This window comes from Polyergus mexicanus, unplaced genomic scaffold (assembly GCF_030449975.1).
Source record: "Polyergus mexicanus isolate NDT 795.1 unplaced genomic scaffold, iyPolMexi1.0 SCAF_4, whole genome shotgun sequence".
In the NCBI taxonomy this organism is placed as follows: Eukaryota; Metazoa; Arthropoda; class Insecta; order Hymenoptera; family Formicidae; genus Polyergus; species Polyergus mexicanus.
In genome coordinates this window covers 8,216,724-8,234,021 of record NW_027223324.1, presented here as the reverse complement: position 1 = coordinate 8,234,021, position 17,298 = coordinate 8,216,724, and the positions used below count along the sequence as shown (strand labels likewise).

Sequence of the window (17,298 nt, the reverse complement as noted above, 5' to 3'; positions counted from 1 at the left end):
AACATTTAATTTTCATTGAGTCTGCGCTTTAGACTGTGAAACTTTGCTACGTATAAATTTTCGCGTGATTCATTATGAAAAAGAAAGACGGGCGAGCTAGAAAAACAGCTGCCACATGCTCGTGCGCGACGATGCGGCACGTAATTAAATTTCCGGGACAAAGGTACCTTTCCTTCCGCGGGAAGAAAAAGGAAACAATGGGGCGGGGAAAATAAACGTTGTTTACCGATAACGCGCACACGCCGAGAGAAAGTTACAAACCGTGGCGGAGAGATCCGTCCTCTCCTTTACTTCGTTCCTCCGATATCGGAAACTTGAAGGATCTCCACGTATCCTCTCTCTCTCTCTCTCTCTCTCTCTTGTCTCTTTTATTATTTTCACGTAGTTGAAAGCACCGACTGTGGCCCACTCGGACGATAGGCGTTACGGAGTGAGGGAGTGAAGGGAAACGACAAGGATAGGAAAGTACGAATAGGACCGACAAAGTTTTCTCTATCGTGGCATTAAGAATGGTTGACGGTGCGAAAGTACTGCGCAATTTTATCCCCTTTCAGCTTCTTTCCTTCGAAAAAGCTACGCAGAGATCTCTCGAAACTTACGACAAGCGCGCCGTATTGCGGACCGATGAAAGTCTCTGAGATGCCAAGAACAAACAGAAATCAATTTTGACATACGATGCACTGAAGGTAACAATGTTAAACCGCGTCGAAAGCAAATTATATGGACAAACCGTTGAAGGGGGCTATGTAAAACGTGCGCGTTCATACAAAATTCGTGACAAAATTTTTCTCTTCGCAGCATATAAATTTATACAAGTTTAGAAATACTTAAAATTTTTTACACGCGTAGAGGATTCATAGAATTCTTGAATTTTTCATTTCTTATAACGATTAAAACATGATTTAAAATTTACAATTTAGAGTAAACTAACTGTCTTTTTCTCACTTGGCTTACCTTACATCGTTTAATTGATGGATACGTGGTTTTTTTTTTTTTTTTTTTTTTATAGAATGGGGATTAGTTATTTGTAAACTCAATGTTATTTTCCAGTTCAGAGACAGGTCGAAATTGAATGCCGAGACACTATTTCCGTTTGTTCTCGATGCGCGACATATATCTCAGCGAGCATCGCGAGAAGCGTTTCTTCCTCCCTTTTTTCGCGTCAGCACGGACGAATCCGGATACCCCCGAGAGGTGTTTTTCAGCTGTACCTCCGGTGTGGCGTATAAAAATTTATGATCGGCGTGTTATCGAGAAACGCGAAAGATTGAAGGCGCTCACATACCATGAGAAAATCTCGTGCGAGTAACACGTGCTTTGAAGCAAATAACCGATTACGGGATATTTGATCTTGAGAATAATTTCGCGATATAATTGCAAGAATATTATTGCGAGCGGGATAGCTACCCGAGGAAGATTACTGAGAATGTAGGGAGTTTCAAGTGACATTTGCGTGTGTGCGACATTATTTCGTAATATTCCAATTTGCGGTTTGAAAAAGAATTATACCGTATCCTACAATCCCTTCGCAGACGCGTAACGTTAATGCGTCAAAGGAACGTCGGCGGGAATATTCGGGGAGAAGCGTAAAAATTTCAACGGGGAAACGAATTTTATAATATAATCCCGCTTCGGGAGGCCAAATATTTGCATGCACCACGAGCGCAGAGATGAAATTCTGCGAAACGGATTTACTCTCCCGAACGCAGGACGTCCTCCTGGATATGGAAACCATTCTGTCGCGGGGTCGCAACGTCTGATTCAATCGTATCATAACTACTCGTCGACATGGGGCGCAATTATGCCTCGCAGCAGCTTGCATTATCCTCGTGCTTCCTCTTCTTTGCGAGGGGTTCTCGTTACGCAGCGAACGCACGGCTCGCACTCTCAGAAAGGATTTCTGATAACGAGACAAAAAATATTCTTGACATATTTAATCGTATCGCAACCTTATGCGGTATAAAAATAAAACAATTTTAAAATTAAATCAATAATTCCTATTCTTCTCTCTCGAATTAAATAAGATTGTCTTACTACCTTGAGACAAGAGTAACATATACAAATCTAAGCTTATATATTCTTGCATTTAGAATAACTTGATGCTAGCGCCACAATAGTCGGCGCGAAACCGATACGCGGTGGCGTTACTAGGCATTTTATTCTAGATTGAAGAATTTTCCATTTAAGATTAAAATATTCCTTTTTCAATAATAAATATGATCGTCGCTATATCGATCCTATTTTATGATAGATTGAAGAGTAATAGCATTAGATCCGGAAATCTTTTCTGTGGGTGCGCTCGCGCAGCACGATGCAAATAGAGAACATACTTCACGAGATTATGATTGCGGATGCATCTCGTAAATACGCTCGATTCATCCTTAAGGGAAATCTCTCGAACGAGATTGAATCGAACGTAACGTTATGTTTGCGACTTTTTACCGTCTATATATTTTTCGATAGGATACCACTTTAAATTTTACGGACTAAAACGACAGAGCAATTTTAAATAATACGCATATCGATTCATTAAGTTCGCTTTTCGTTTTGTCTTAAGCGCGTTTTCCGCGCGAAAAATATTATGGACGCGATTACACAGGCTAAGCCCGAATGTATCCTCGAATTTCGTCCACGAAATAGCAGATCCTGAATAAAAAAAAAAAAAAAAAAAAAAAAAAAAAAAAAAAACACAAAAAAAAAAACGGATTTCATCGATACGAACATTAGTCGCTTCAACGACATCGTCCACTCATCGGAATCATAGTACATCTTTCGGCCGGATGGTTTGCCGAAATTGGTGGCCGCAGTCGTTCCGAAATCGATTTAGCGGAATCGATTGCACGTCCATGCAACCAGGATGATCCCTCTTGCCGGATTCTCTTGCGCAAACAACGATATTCTGCACCGGCCACGATTATCGAAAGTGCTCGTGCGTGCGGGATAATCCGAATCGCGATGACGGATCGCGCGCGCGGGGATCCACTGGACGAACTCGATTAGAATCCTTTGAACCGTGATCGTTGCGCCGTCCAGGGACAATGGAGCCGACGGGGGATTGTTGGTGGGCGTAGCGCCAGGACACGTGATACCCGTATACATAGGAATAATAGATCTTAGTCGTTGTATCGCGTATCGCGATTCGAACTCTTAAAGCGACGATACAATGAGGCTCGATATATTATCGACATCTACGTAATTGCTTATTGATCACCTTTACGGATAGGGACATATGAAGAGCGTATCACGAGCGATGTGTTGTCATTGTCGCGAAATCTGTGCGGTATGGTATATGAAAGAAAATAAAGCGCCTAACGAAATCTAGAAATCGGTTGAAAAGGATTAAAATCGCGTCGAATACAGAACGTGTACACACTGTCTCGCTCGTAATATTTTAATTGATATGCGCTAATTTTTTACTATATATATCTTTTTTTTTTCTCAATATACATACAGGATAGGGAAAAAAAAAGACGTCTTATTTAATAAATAAATATTTAGAGTCGGCCAGATCATGATAAACCCGAGTAAAACTCTTAGAAAGCGAGAGAGAGAGAGAGAGAGAGAGAGAGAGAGAGAGAGAGAGCGTAGTTTAAACGTTCAAAAATATTTATCGGAATGATCTGTTGAGCAAACGCGGGAGTAAACTACGAATTAGGAAGCGCAAACTCGCGAGATACCCGGTAACGAGTTCTACTCGATTCCTGATTCCGGTCATCATTGCCCAGAGGCTCGCGGGATAGAAGGGCGAGAGGTTCGGTCTAACGAGCAAACGAATCTTACGGAATGAAGGGACGGTAACCCCTCTTTCCCCCAGGGGACAGTAGATAATGCCGTTTACACGGGCTTCGCCCGCGGGAATACGGGGTGGCCGACGTAAATTCTTCTGTTAAATTTAAGCGTCTTGGCGCGCTCAACGTAAACGACGCCACGAGATATTTTCTTTTTGTTTCCCTTTCGGAATTTAATCTGCTTTAAAAATATTCTCGTCGCTCGAGACATTTAATTAAATATCTAAATGGTCCGACGTTTTCGTGGTGACTAAATTGCGGCGTTATCCGTGTTATTATTAATTAGAATGAATTAAAATAAATTAAAATATTACAGTCATTATGTTTACAAAGTTTATCTGTAAAATCGAGGAATTATTATTGTTTGACATTATCATGGCATCGTGTATATATATATACAATAAAATCTTAGGCCGATGTTTCCTTGAATTATACATTTAGATTCTTATAATTATAAAGACATCAAATAAGAAAATATTTTATTTTAATTATAATTACTGAAATAAAATTACTTTTCTTTCACGAAACTCACCGTGCAATAGCGTCGCGAGTACATAAGAAATATATTTTTGAAGTATTAATTATATATGTCTATGTTTAATATTTATATTGATAATAAATATTCTAATGTAATTATGTTAATAATGTAAAATAAATATATAGAGAATAATTAGTATTTCTAAAAAAAGCGCATTTATATATATCTAGATTGTAATACTTCCAATGTATGCATACTTGTATTATACATATAAATCCAAATTATTATACAGTACAGCTACATATCATATAATCAATACTTAAGAGATATTAAATTTCTAACTAAGTTAATTATTACAATTAATATCCAAGAATGCTATTTAAATTATAACATATAATTATAATATTGTTCGTATAATACAAATATTGTAAATGCATAACATTGACCATTCTATAACTATAATATTAACATTTGTGCAGTTTCAGTTATAGACTATGAAAATTGACACGTTTATATATTTCGCATATTTTATTAATCGATTTAATAAAATACGCATTATATAATAATTACTAAATCATATTTTTATTTTAATTTATCTTAACTTGTTTAGCTCTGTAACTAAATTATTACTACAAGAATTAATGAGAGACTTTTATATTTTATAACAGTTTATATTTAAACAAAAAATAATCTTTGGAGAAATTTCATATGATTATTCTATTAAATATTTTTATTATTATAATTGTTATAGTAATAATAATTTTTCTAAATATTAATTACATATATTGTTATAATTTAGATTTTATGTTTGTATGTTGCAGATCAATACTTCAACGTAATCAACTCTGCTATTGTACATCGACTGGTGAGTAACAAAAATTTTTATTTAATGGTAAATAAAAAAAATGTCAAATGCATATAAGCCATATACGTATGTATGTTTTAATTTTCTATTTTTTTTTTCTAGCATACAAATATTTTAGATACTTGTTTGTATTTGGCACATGCATTTTTTACTTTCAACATTACACACGCTCTTATTGTTATTAAATATTTTGAAACGGCACGTATAAAATATCACGTGTCAGTAAATAATATATTATGTATATTTCGATATTAAAATTAGAATAACATGAAGAATATAATTTCAATTTAAATATTACGATCAAATATTAAATACTAAAAGGTACATGTTTTAAATCAACTCTTTCATGAATTTAAACTTATCTCTCTGAAAATACGTGGAGCATTATTGTCAAAAATCTTCACACTGTCACTTCATATGTAGGACATCAGTATATTTTCTCTCAAACGCAGGTTACAAAATAATAGAGATTTTTAACGTTGAAAGAGTAAGAAATTATGGGGTAAACGACGAGAGCTCCCGTCGAATTTATGTACGTCGAGGAGGAATTGATTTGAAATTTGTCAAAGACTCGAACAACCGAGGGAAAATATGAAAGTCCGTTATGCAAAATGTGCATTTTGCCCAGGAATAATCTCCCGAACAAAAAACGTTAGCTTGAATGCACGTGAACGGTATTGATATACATTGCGGACGGCGAGATCTATTTTCCATCGTCATCATTCACGGGAGCCGGTACATGTTCGGAACTTATCAGTACGAATCTATCTGAATCAAAATTGATTCGGATGGATTAATCTCGAATCTCCATACCGCTTTATCTTCGTCGTTGCATGATCTTCTACTATCTGCATATCGGACCGATTTCCGGCGAGAAATGACAAAAAAAATCGCTAAAGTCTAACGATCGTAGAACTTCGCGCGAATTTATTCGTAATTTTTTTTTTTTTTTAATTAAACTGTATACACGTACGTCTTTTTACTGCGAAATTGGCGAAAATGAGAGCAATAGAAATGTTTAGAAATGTAGCGAGGAGCGATATTGTAATTAATAAAAATAAGCCATCTGAAATAACGAGCGCTCGTTCTCTCTCGGCAATTTAATTTCTCTCCCGGGATGAATTATTTTCTTTTTCAATTCGAATGAACGTCCATGAAAAAGTCATCCCGATTCGTTCGCGGCCGTTAAAAACGCCATCGCGTCGAATGAACAATTTGATGGCAATTCGCAACTCTGTAAACGCTCCACTTCGGTGTATGACGTGCGTACGTGCGTGCGTGCATGCGTGTTCGACCACGGGGCGGGATGCACTTTGGCGTTTGAATTTAGAGCCGATTAATAAATAAGCTCCAGATGGGTCGCGGCGGCGAGCCCGGGAAACGGCGGGTAGACGGGAGGCACGGCAAATATCAGGACAATTACGAGCAGGTGCAGCGGCGAGCGCGAGAGTCGACCGCGTCGCTTAAACTTCACTTAAATAAGCGCACGCGTACGTATGCAGTCTCGCAACGGTCTCTCGCTCGCAAGAATTTATGCCGTTTGCCCTCGGCACTTCGAATTTATGTTAAGAACCACCTGCGCCAAACTGGCTGACTCCTGATACTTGTAAATCGCCGGGAAGACCTTCGCGTCGACGGTAATTATTAATCTTTAACTGGTTTGCAAGCGAACAATCGTGATAGAGTTTCATCAGGTTTTTATACATTGCACGTGCCGTCTAAGGATTACCTATACGGGAAAAATATTTCTTATTATTTTTTCTACGTATATTATATTGTATTAATCGAGAATACGCATTTGTAAACAAACTCCTCTTATCGCTCTTATTCCAATAAATTATCTAAACCATCCGTCGAATATTTTAAATCTGTAGCACTTTTTAAAATCTTTTCTCATAAAAATTAGAATTCTCTATCTATCAAGTATCCTTTACTTTCGATCATAATTATTATTACTTTCTAAGTCTCACGCATGTTATCTCACATAAAAAATCATGAAGAAATAGATATAAAATAATATAAAAAAAAAAAAATTCTAAAATATTTGTCTGATAATATACAATCATATCTCATTGTTTCAAATTGCTTATCATAATTCCGCTATTATATTTTCTGTGAAAGACGGAGAAACATTAAGCTGCGAACATTTTCATTAATAACAGCGTTAAGTACAATATAATGCCCCGGTAAATCGGATATAGAATGTACGACAGACCAGCGGCGTGTGATGCGCTTTATTGCTCTTTCGTATGATACGTATTATAATAAACGTAAATATGTACGGTGAATTTTATCACGGTAAACGGGATTACGCATGCACAATGCGTTATCGATTTAGCTGATGCGCCAACGATCTTGTGAAACGCTCTATGGTGCCTGGCTCGACCGGCCGGGAACGGTATACAAAAAGGCGTGGTAATTTCATCGAACTCGTTATTCGCTACACTCAACGGCTCTCGATTAGATTTCCACTTGAATCGAAAGCTTCTCGAGTAAAGTGCAGCGACAGACATGGCGGAACGAGTGTCCTGATCGGAAATATTATTCCAAATCGTGCGCGAAACCGACTTGCAACCGGAAAACAAATTGTCCGTCTTTCCCGTGGAAATAAAATTTGCGTAGTCAAAGTCGACGCTTTGGTCGAGGAAGAAAAAAAATATTCATGGATAAAACTTTATCGCGGAATTGCCAAACTGGGAAAGAAGTTTTTTGTTCAGCAAAAAGAAATATTGTATATACATATTTCTTATATTCTATATAAAGTCGCAGATTATGATAAATATTAATTATTGTAATCGTACACTGTAAGATTCAAACGACCGAATGCGCGCTGTATCGAATCTTTACTAAAAAGAGTAATAATAATTTCACCCAAACAGCTCTCTATATCAAGGTTAGTTCTCACGCGAAACGTATTTTTTGTTCTTTGCTGCTCGCGTGACTCGCAAGTCGCGTTTAATTAACGAAATTCATTAAGCAAAGCGTCTCTCGTCGTATCAAGTCTAGGAACTTTAAATGGAGGCAAATTGGTTCCGATCGATGTTCATCGTTCGGTATCGCGCGTCTCATGGAAACGCGGTTTAACACGCCGCGAGCGGGACGCCTTAATGACGTTCGAACTCTTTACTCGGTACATTTTCGCCGAGCAAATCCACGCAAGTCAAGCGGATCGAAATTCCTACTCGATTCGCGCGACCTCATCGACTGCCTTGTTTGCGCGTCGTGATTCGTAATGAAGATCGATATTTTTCGCAGATCGTTGCGATTGCGTACGGATACGCGTTTAACACGTGCGCGCACACGACGCCAGCACCATTGTGAAACTATCGGATCGCAATTAACCCGTTCGTCGAAGCGAGTCTCGCGCGAAAAAAGGGCGTTGAGCGGAATATAGTATGAATCGTCCTTTATAAAGGATGGCAGTTACCGTCTCTCGTAATTGGCCGCCGGGAGAAAATGTATGGGTACACTCTGTTTCGCTCTTGAAATTCGACCTCATCCTGCGAAACTACCAGTATTTGTGTCTACCGTATCTCTTCGCGGGAACGATAAACTTTGCATTTATGAGGACGCGGAGCGCGTGAAATCGCACGATAAAGAGCTCTAGACACGCGGTAGGAACCGTTTATACCGTCTAATCCTCGGGAGATTAGAGGACGGGCTCTCGGGGCGCGACAGGACTGCTTAAATAGCAGACCGATGGAACGCGAGGGGATGAAAAAGGTTTAAGCCTCGCCGAAAAAAAAATCGGCGACGCTCGACGGACGTTTTTTAATGTCGAGCATATTCCTGAGCGACGGTCGGCCGTCGTTTTACTCGCTTCGAGAACATGACGCGGATAACCGCGGATATCCGGAGGATGATTACGTACGTATTACAAGCCGTATATCGAATACCCCGGTCGTTACCGCGGAACGATTTTGATCGGATTCCAGCTAGTTTCCAATTAGGGCAATCTCCTTTTAATTGGATCATTAGCCCTTTGTTAAGTCGGACATGCGTGCCGTTCGGTGCAACGACTGATTAACCGTGACTAGCTCTTCTCCAAAGATTTAACGCGCGTGTTGAAACTACAGCTGGGTCTTGGCTTCATTATTTCCCGAACGCAATTTCAACACTAGATTTGACAGATGACGTCGCTATTTTTGTCAAGCGTGTTATATAGCGCTATTTTCAGGTGGAAGTTATGTAGTTTCCCTTGACCAAGCATGCGCGAATCGCTCGAAACGTGCGGAATGAAATTTTTGCGAAAAAATTTTCGTTTTATTGTCGGCGCTGACGCGCGCGTGAACAACCGAAAACGATGAAAAAGTATGTTGGCATTTCGATCAATTTGCAAGATAGGTTCCTGAGAGTGAAATTCTGTTTTTTTTTTTTTCGCATGAAAGCAAGAGAATGCTTTTCTAACTAGAGAATTGTATTTTATCCAATAAAACGCATAACTAAACTTATCGCGAATGCTTTTGATTACTTTATTGGCAACGCAGAGATACGAGAATATGAGAAATTATTCCATGTTGTTGAAATTTGTCACAAACAAACCAATAATTTGCTCTATCATTTCTTCTTTAATTAAATTATTCCAATTATCTCAGTATTTTTGCTATTATTTCTTTCTTTTCAGCTTTATATGGCGCACATTAATTTTATCACTTTCTGATTTTTATATATTCAATGTAATATAATTTTGTTAAGAAATTAAATATACGTTTGAAAATTTAGTTTAATTACAAAAATATGGTAAAAGAGGTAAATTTTTTATTTTGAATTGAAATACGCGGATTGATATAATGGCTTCAAAAAATTGTATTGCATGTATAAAAAAAAAAAAAAAAAATTACTTTAAAAAAAATATTGCGTGTATATTTAAAAAAAAAAAAAGATATTAAAATATAGAAATGATAAAAACATATTTCTCTAAACGAACACAATTATCTTTCACGTACCATATATTGCAACGCATATTTAACGCCATGCATCGCAAAATGTTAAAATTAAAAATGATTTAATGTGTTCAAAAATGCATTTTGCGGGTCATATCTAACAGGTCGCGCATTCTAACATCGTTTTTCTATCCCGATTAAATATTGTTCGATCGTTAAAAGCACATTTTTCGTGAGTTATAGCCGACCGACCGTGCGTTATCCTTTTTTATGAAACCGTTAAATTAAATATCGCTTTGTAAGGCGAAATACTAATGAGAATATGCGATTTTAAAGAAAACAATCACGTTCTCGAGAACGAAACTTTGTATCTAAAGAAGCAATCAAATGATTTTTCAATTTGTTTTATAATAGGAGATATCTTCGCAGAAAATATTTTCATATAAAATTTTTTAAACATTTATTCAGTGTAATTCGTATATTTGTTTAAAAAATCTTTCTGCATATTTTATTTTATTACAAGACAATTTTTTTCTGTTACTTTTTTGCTCTTCTCACGACGACACAATCACTTCAAAATCCACTAATTAATTTAACTATACACAAATCATCCAATTGATAAATTAAACTTTCCCTAATCTATATAAATATGTTCAACGGTATGAAAAGAGTTCGCGAGATAGAAAAGGATGACTTTTGAGACGGATTTCGTCGGGCTGGCACGAGCATGAGCAGTGAACCGCGAAATGAAAATTTTATCGACGCATCGAGCCGCCCGGTGAAATCTCTCGATATTACTTAATAACTACGATCGGTCGAAAGGAACGAGGTGAAGACGGTCCGCATCGGAAAAAATGAAAGGCTCGCGAATGTTCCGGAGTCCCTTTGGCAACTCCGATCGTTCACGGTCGTGACTAACAGCGACTTATTATCGACAGAAGTCGAGAGGAAGCAACAGAATGTCTATCGACAAATTCAAATAAAATTCGCTTGCAATAAAAGCCACAATTTCCTGTTATCTCGCTCCAAGTCTCGTATCTTCAATGATTCTGTAATAAAATTAAATGTTTCTTTAATAGTCTTTTCTTTCTCCCTGTCTCTCCCTCTCTCTCTCTCTCTCTCTCTCTTACTCTCTTTGAAAAAAATTCTTTCACTATTGCATCGAAGAATACATTCGCGTAGATCCCTGCATTTCGCTCTAGTATACGAGACCCGAATGTAAAGTTCGTATAACGGAGGCAGGTATCGTTCCCGGGGAGAAACATATGCGTTACAAAATCGACGAACGTAAAAACACGCGCGTGTCTCGATGCTTTATGCATCGGCGTCGCGCCGCGGCAGGAAAGTGATCGTGCTGTGGTTTATGCAGTCGTAGGCGAATGCTGGAAAACGCATAAATATTCGCCGGCATGTGCACATACGAGGGGCCGGGGGGGGGGGGGAGGGGAAGGGATATACGTGCTTTCGTAAAACCAAAAGTGCCGTGTTGGCATGGCGATTTTGAATTCTCTTATCCCGGCGACCACTCTTATCTCGGTTGGCAAAAGGATCCAAGATTTACGAAGCTTAAAACATTTTGCACTCTCGCGCGATAACGTGCATTATCCATCTGCAAAATATCTCATCTAATGTAATCTAATATAATTCTAATATAATATTATAATAAATGAAGTAAAGAAAAATTTTTTTACAATTTTTCATAACTTTGATAAGGTCAATGATAAGCGGTATTACTGAAGCAGATTCGTCTTTGCGTACTTTTCGTGAAATACATTTCTGATGCGGCATATAATCTAACAAAGAGTTTTAAGTTGATTTAAGATCTGTTCCAAGTTTTTCGCAAAAATCAGTTCAATCTGCGTGATATCCAAATAAACAAACGAGCAAAACAGACAGGGAAATTGGACGGAATCACTCTCAGACGATAATACAAAAAATAAAAATAAAGAAAAAAGAAATAAATAAAGAAACTTATTTTATTTTATATCTGCAAATAATTTTTATGTCAAAAATTATTCTACGTTTGGTAAGCTATGGATGGGATGATAAATTTTATGAGAAGTATATGTACAATATAACCTTATACAGATGCATATTATATATATATCTATAGCAATATTGCACGTGCAACGAAAGTGGCCCTCGCGAATTTCCGCATTTACAAAAGTGAAGAATGTCTTCCCAAGTGAGCGCGCAATAATTCTTCGCATACAGAAGAATACTTTCATCCGCGTCGTTCTTTACTGCTTCAGCATAAATCTGTCTAACGCAATGTGCAGATACGTTATTGCTAATATGTAAATATGCCAGCAACGTGTATGAGTGTGCGCGTGCGTTAGCATGGAACGCATTTATGGTATGTATATCAAAAATTGATTCTGTAATCTAGATTCTAAGACTTACAAGAACGAGGATATAAAGCGAGAATCGATCCTTGGCTTTATTTTATGATCAGTTATATATAATTTACGATCAATAATAGTTTTGTTCTTTTGAAAATGCCAATATCAAAAGTTTCTGAAACACTTTCGAAGAATGAGAAAAGAATTCAGATGTTTGTCGTAATAAATGAAAACTGAAAAGAAGAAAAATTCGATGCAAGGAATTCGTTAGAGTAAAAATCCCGTGCGCAAACATTAAACCCATTGCTGTATAACCGTACATTGTACGAACGATATCGTTTCAGCTATAAGATTTAAGAAAGGAAAGGAATGAACGAAAGCAAAAGAAACGAACTCTTGGCATTCAGAAATCATTCCGATTTTGCGAGACACTTTTTCGCACGCGTCATCGAGGAGTTTGAGAGAAAAATCTTAAAATTCACTATCTTGTAAAACCTTGTTGGAAAATTTTCTATCCGCCATAAGAGACTGTCGAGTCAATAGAATATCCGCAACAAATAAAATGCATAGTAACAGATCAATTCGAGTGTATAACTACTTTGCGTTCTCAATTTTAATTATAAAGCGTCTTAAAAGAAGAAAATAAATATACGACAATTAATGACAAGAGTTAAGATAGATGCAGAGAGAAATTACGTTAAATAGAAGTTTATAAATTCAAGTGGTCAATTAATATAAATGCAGAAATTGTCTGGTAAAAATTTAAGTAGTTTCGCTCAATGACACGGTTTACTTTATCTCCGCTCTCGCGCGCCCGACTTTTCGTATCTCGGAAACGCTCCCCTGTTGGATTTAGAGCTCTCCTTTCTCGATGGCGTATCCTTGAACGCCGTTGTGGTGGAAAAGCTCCGTCGACACATCACGCGGGAAGCTCGCGAACGTGCAGAAACACTCGAGAACACCCCGGCGTATCGACTGCAATCGAGTTGCTAAGAAATTGCGCTCTTCGGGTTTATATTGGCGAATCCATCGTTTTCTTTCTCTCTCTCTCCATCTCTCTCTCTCTCTCTCTCTCTCTCTCTCGAGCTGTCGCGTGCATCGTCCGCGACAATGGCGAGAGGCGATACATATGTTTGTCGCGTTACATCGTCTGGAACAATACAATGCAGCGGCGGGTTTCAATAAAACGCGGACGTTAGAGCGTTTCCGCGTTATAGCTTTTAGGAAAATCGACGCGCTTTTTCGCTATCGAGCGCGATTAATCGTTGATTGGTAATCGTCGCGATCTGACGCTTGCGATAATGCAACGCCATGATAGATAACGATCTGTGAAACGTGGAGCACAAACTGCAGTTCTCGTGAAGATTGTATTTGCTTGCATTATTATTCCGGAAGCGTGTGCATTTTTTACGGGAAAGTAACATCGCGAAATGTCAAATTTCTTTTATTATCATTTCCGCTCTACTTCTATGAGAATATGTGGAACACAATGCATGCGGCTGATTTATATACAGTACTCTATACGTATGTAGTATTAGTATATTAGTTTTGATATGGGATAATATTTTTAAACAGTGTCAGTAAGAGACCGACCGAGAAATACGGACAAATTTATTTTTTAGTAAAGGTACAGCACACTCGGACAAATCGGGAAAGTTGATTAATTATGAATTATTATTTGACTACTCTGAAATATTATTGAAAGAGTAATCGGGTTTATGAGAAATGGCGTAGAAAAAATTTGTGAAAAATTCAAAATTTTTTCTCATTGAAATAAAGGCTCGGCGATGAAAGGCTTAAGCAAATTGAAATACGATGCGCATAATCCGCGTATCGATAATCCTACGGGAGAATATTCAATGCGGCCCTACACTGACGCGCGATCTATAAAATTCAAAGTATACGTGACTCCGGTGGCGCAATCGGAAGGTGGCGGATGAACTGTTCTATAGTATCGTCCCGAGGGAGGCCGGAGGGAGTGCGCACGTACAAAGCAAAATCCATATTCACCCGAGAAAATACAACGGGTACGCGCCCATAGGAAATTTTTACGAGCGTGCAGTCCGTGTGATTTCTCCCTTGTGCGACCTTTCACGTCGGCAGTACGTCAAAGCGCGTGTGAAAACTGTCGTGAAAACACGCCGAGAGTGTTTTCTCGTAAATAATGTCTCTCTGTTCCCGTTACATCGCTATATCCGGCGCAAAATACGCGTGCGGACAAAGAGACATTAACGCGATCGCAGATCCGATGAATGTATCGCGAATAATGTAACGCAGTAATTCGAATCCGAATAATATTTATAAAATTTATAAATATCGCCGCGAGCGATCAAAATTTTCACTGATCCCCCGTGTTGTGGTATAAACCGGTTATTTCATCATCCGGAGATATAATCCTACATGCAGCGAGTTTAATAGCACTTTAATTATTCCCGTATATATCTCAGCGCGTCGAGCCTCCCCTCTCGCTGCTTTTACGAAGCGTCTGAGAATTCTTTTTTAATCGCGCGAATAAAGGTACTACGCGCAATTAATTAGATGAACGAGGATTTTGTGCCGGTTTCCATATACCCCGGCAACACGGCGGTCGTCGCGTTCGACGATAAAATGTGATCGCGGTAATTAATTGAGAGGGTACTTCTCGCGTTCAGATCTCGCGAGAATTTATCGGCAAGTGCGCAAAAAAATTCCTCTTTCCGTCTAAAGAAATTTTTCCCTTCATTTAATCGCAGCTACTCCATACTCTCTTTGAGCGTCTAAACGCTTCCCAAAAATCGAATTAGCTTTTCTATAACGATTTAAAATCTTTTTCTCGTCGCGATCGTGGAAAAGTGAGTTATTAGATTATAATGTACGAAATTTTTCGTATTTCGTATCAAAGTCTAATTTTGTGAAATGTTCTTGAAAAATTAAACATTTTCTTATAACAAAGTATTTTATATTATATTAAAAGAGTGACATAATTCTTTATAAAAATATGCTTCAATTTTTGCGGAATGTTTTGTGATTATTTCAAACTGCAATAAACGTAAAAGAATTGAGCAATTTTTATATAATGTTATTTTATAATTTTGAAATCGGATATATGATGTTATATTGAAAAATAGAATAAATCTCTCTCTCTCCCCCCCCCCCCTCCCTCTCTCTCTCTCTTTCTCTCTCTTTCTCCTACATTAAGAAAAAATTATATTAATCCTAATGAACGTACAAATAGCAATTATATTAATGTAAAAAATGGATACTCTGAATTACTCATATACAAAAAAAAGTTACAGTATAGAGAATATCTCTGAAATATTGATTTGAAAAGATACTTTTGATTTTTCATCTTTTCCACTGTTTCAAAAATCTTTTTCTGCGTTTAATTAAAATAAGTTTAAAACAAATATTGAATTTTTCCGCACAACTATGTGTACTTGTTTTTCGAGGGTACTTGAAAAAAAAAAATGATTGAGAAACTGACATTTCATATGCGGCAATCTAATAGAAGGGAATCTCGCGTTCGTAAAACTAGGAGGAACCAATTTTACGAATACGTATACGATCTTACGAGGGAAAGGTAAAGTGGCAAAAATGTAACTCCCCAGAGTCCACTATGCGTTTCTGCTTTAAGACGGCTCCCTTGCGTGGGGTGGCTTAGCGAAAAAGTAGCGTCGGAATAAATCCAGCGGATTATCCACCGCGCGCTGATGTCCTGATTCTTCCTGCCTAAGATCCGCTCAGATCCGTCCACCCTTTCATCCCTTTGCTGGTCAGCGGCGTCGGAAGGATGAATATTATAACCGACGGAATGAGAAATGAATTTCGCAGCATGCAGTGGAAAAAGAATTCAGTCGGACAATTTTACAAACGTCACCGGCATTCGCGCGACGAGGGAGGATGCAAGCGCTCTGCTTATTCTCATTCTTTCACTTGGATGTCATAACGTTACAACGTGCGAATGTAAGAAGAAAAAGACTTATAATATCGTATAATATAATATCACACAATCTCCGGATGTGTCTTTTCAACCGCGGATTCTCTAGCCAATTTGGAGTCGATTTTTTCTTAAGAAGACCGTCGAGAGAGGTCATTATTTTTTGTAGGCTCCCGATTCTTTCATATATTTTTGTATAATTAATATAAATATTAATAATTAATATAAAGCCTTAAAATTAAAATTTTATTAATGTATATTCTGTTGGAAATTAATTGGAGAATATATTTTGTTAACTCTTTAACTCAATAAAATACAGTTTGCGAAAAACGATTGTTCCTCTTCGAACGCTTGTAATTGGAAAACTATTGATGCTTTGACATTTTTGTTAAGGTAACGTCATCTTCAAATCGACCAGAGAATCTGCTATTAAAGAGATATCCTGGTTCTGAGACAAATGTAAATATATATTGTAGCGAACTCGACTCATACTTTCAATATTTTATTTTTTATTTCATTCTTCTGTACGCGTTAACCTTTTTCGGTGTAATAGTAGATCGATTTTGGTGCGACTGTAAAGATCGAACCAAATTCCACATTGTTACGCCAGCGCGAAGACTCGTGCGAGCACGTTATCTGATCTTCTTTCCTCTCGCTACTTTGCTCGATCTCTTTCCGCCCGTCTCTTTATTTCGAACATCAGTCTCTTTCCTAGGAACATATTTTTCTATTTGATCGCCGTCGTCTACGGTCGATTTTATTTTTCGACTCTACCTTCGTGCCCACTCTCGAGATTCTGCACCAGAGACTCTCGTAAGTTGCACCGCTTTTACCAGAGGAGACTCCTCTTTCTTCGGTATAATTTTCTTTCGCCGTTTCGTCGAAATGTAATGCACTCTCGTTAAATGGAAGCGTTATTGTCGTCGCACGGTTTATACGCTTCTTGTAAACGTCGCATTTTATTATCCGCACTGCTTCCATGAAATCTCGCGAGCGCAAACATGATGCGCTTCCGCGACATTTGGG

At 37.8% G+C, this 17,298-nt stretch overlaps 1 long non-coding RNA gene across 3 annotated transcripts in view; it reads left to right on the top strand.

The window, feature by feature from the left end:
* The window catches only part of LOC138932646 (uncharacterized), a 199,878-nt gene that overhangs the window by 101,999 nt on the left and 80,581 nt on the right, over positions 1-17,298 (top strand). For 2 of the 3 annotated variants that reach the window (XR_011446804.1, XR_011446806.1), the window contains one exon: positions 5,088-5,131. This is a non-coding gene — a long non-coding RNA (uncharacterized lncRNA). Of the gene's footprint in view, positions 1-5,087; positions 5,132-5,233; positions 5,324-17,298 lie in introns of those variants that run through there. The other variant, XR_011446805.1, reaches the window with a different exon arrangement.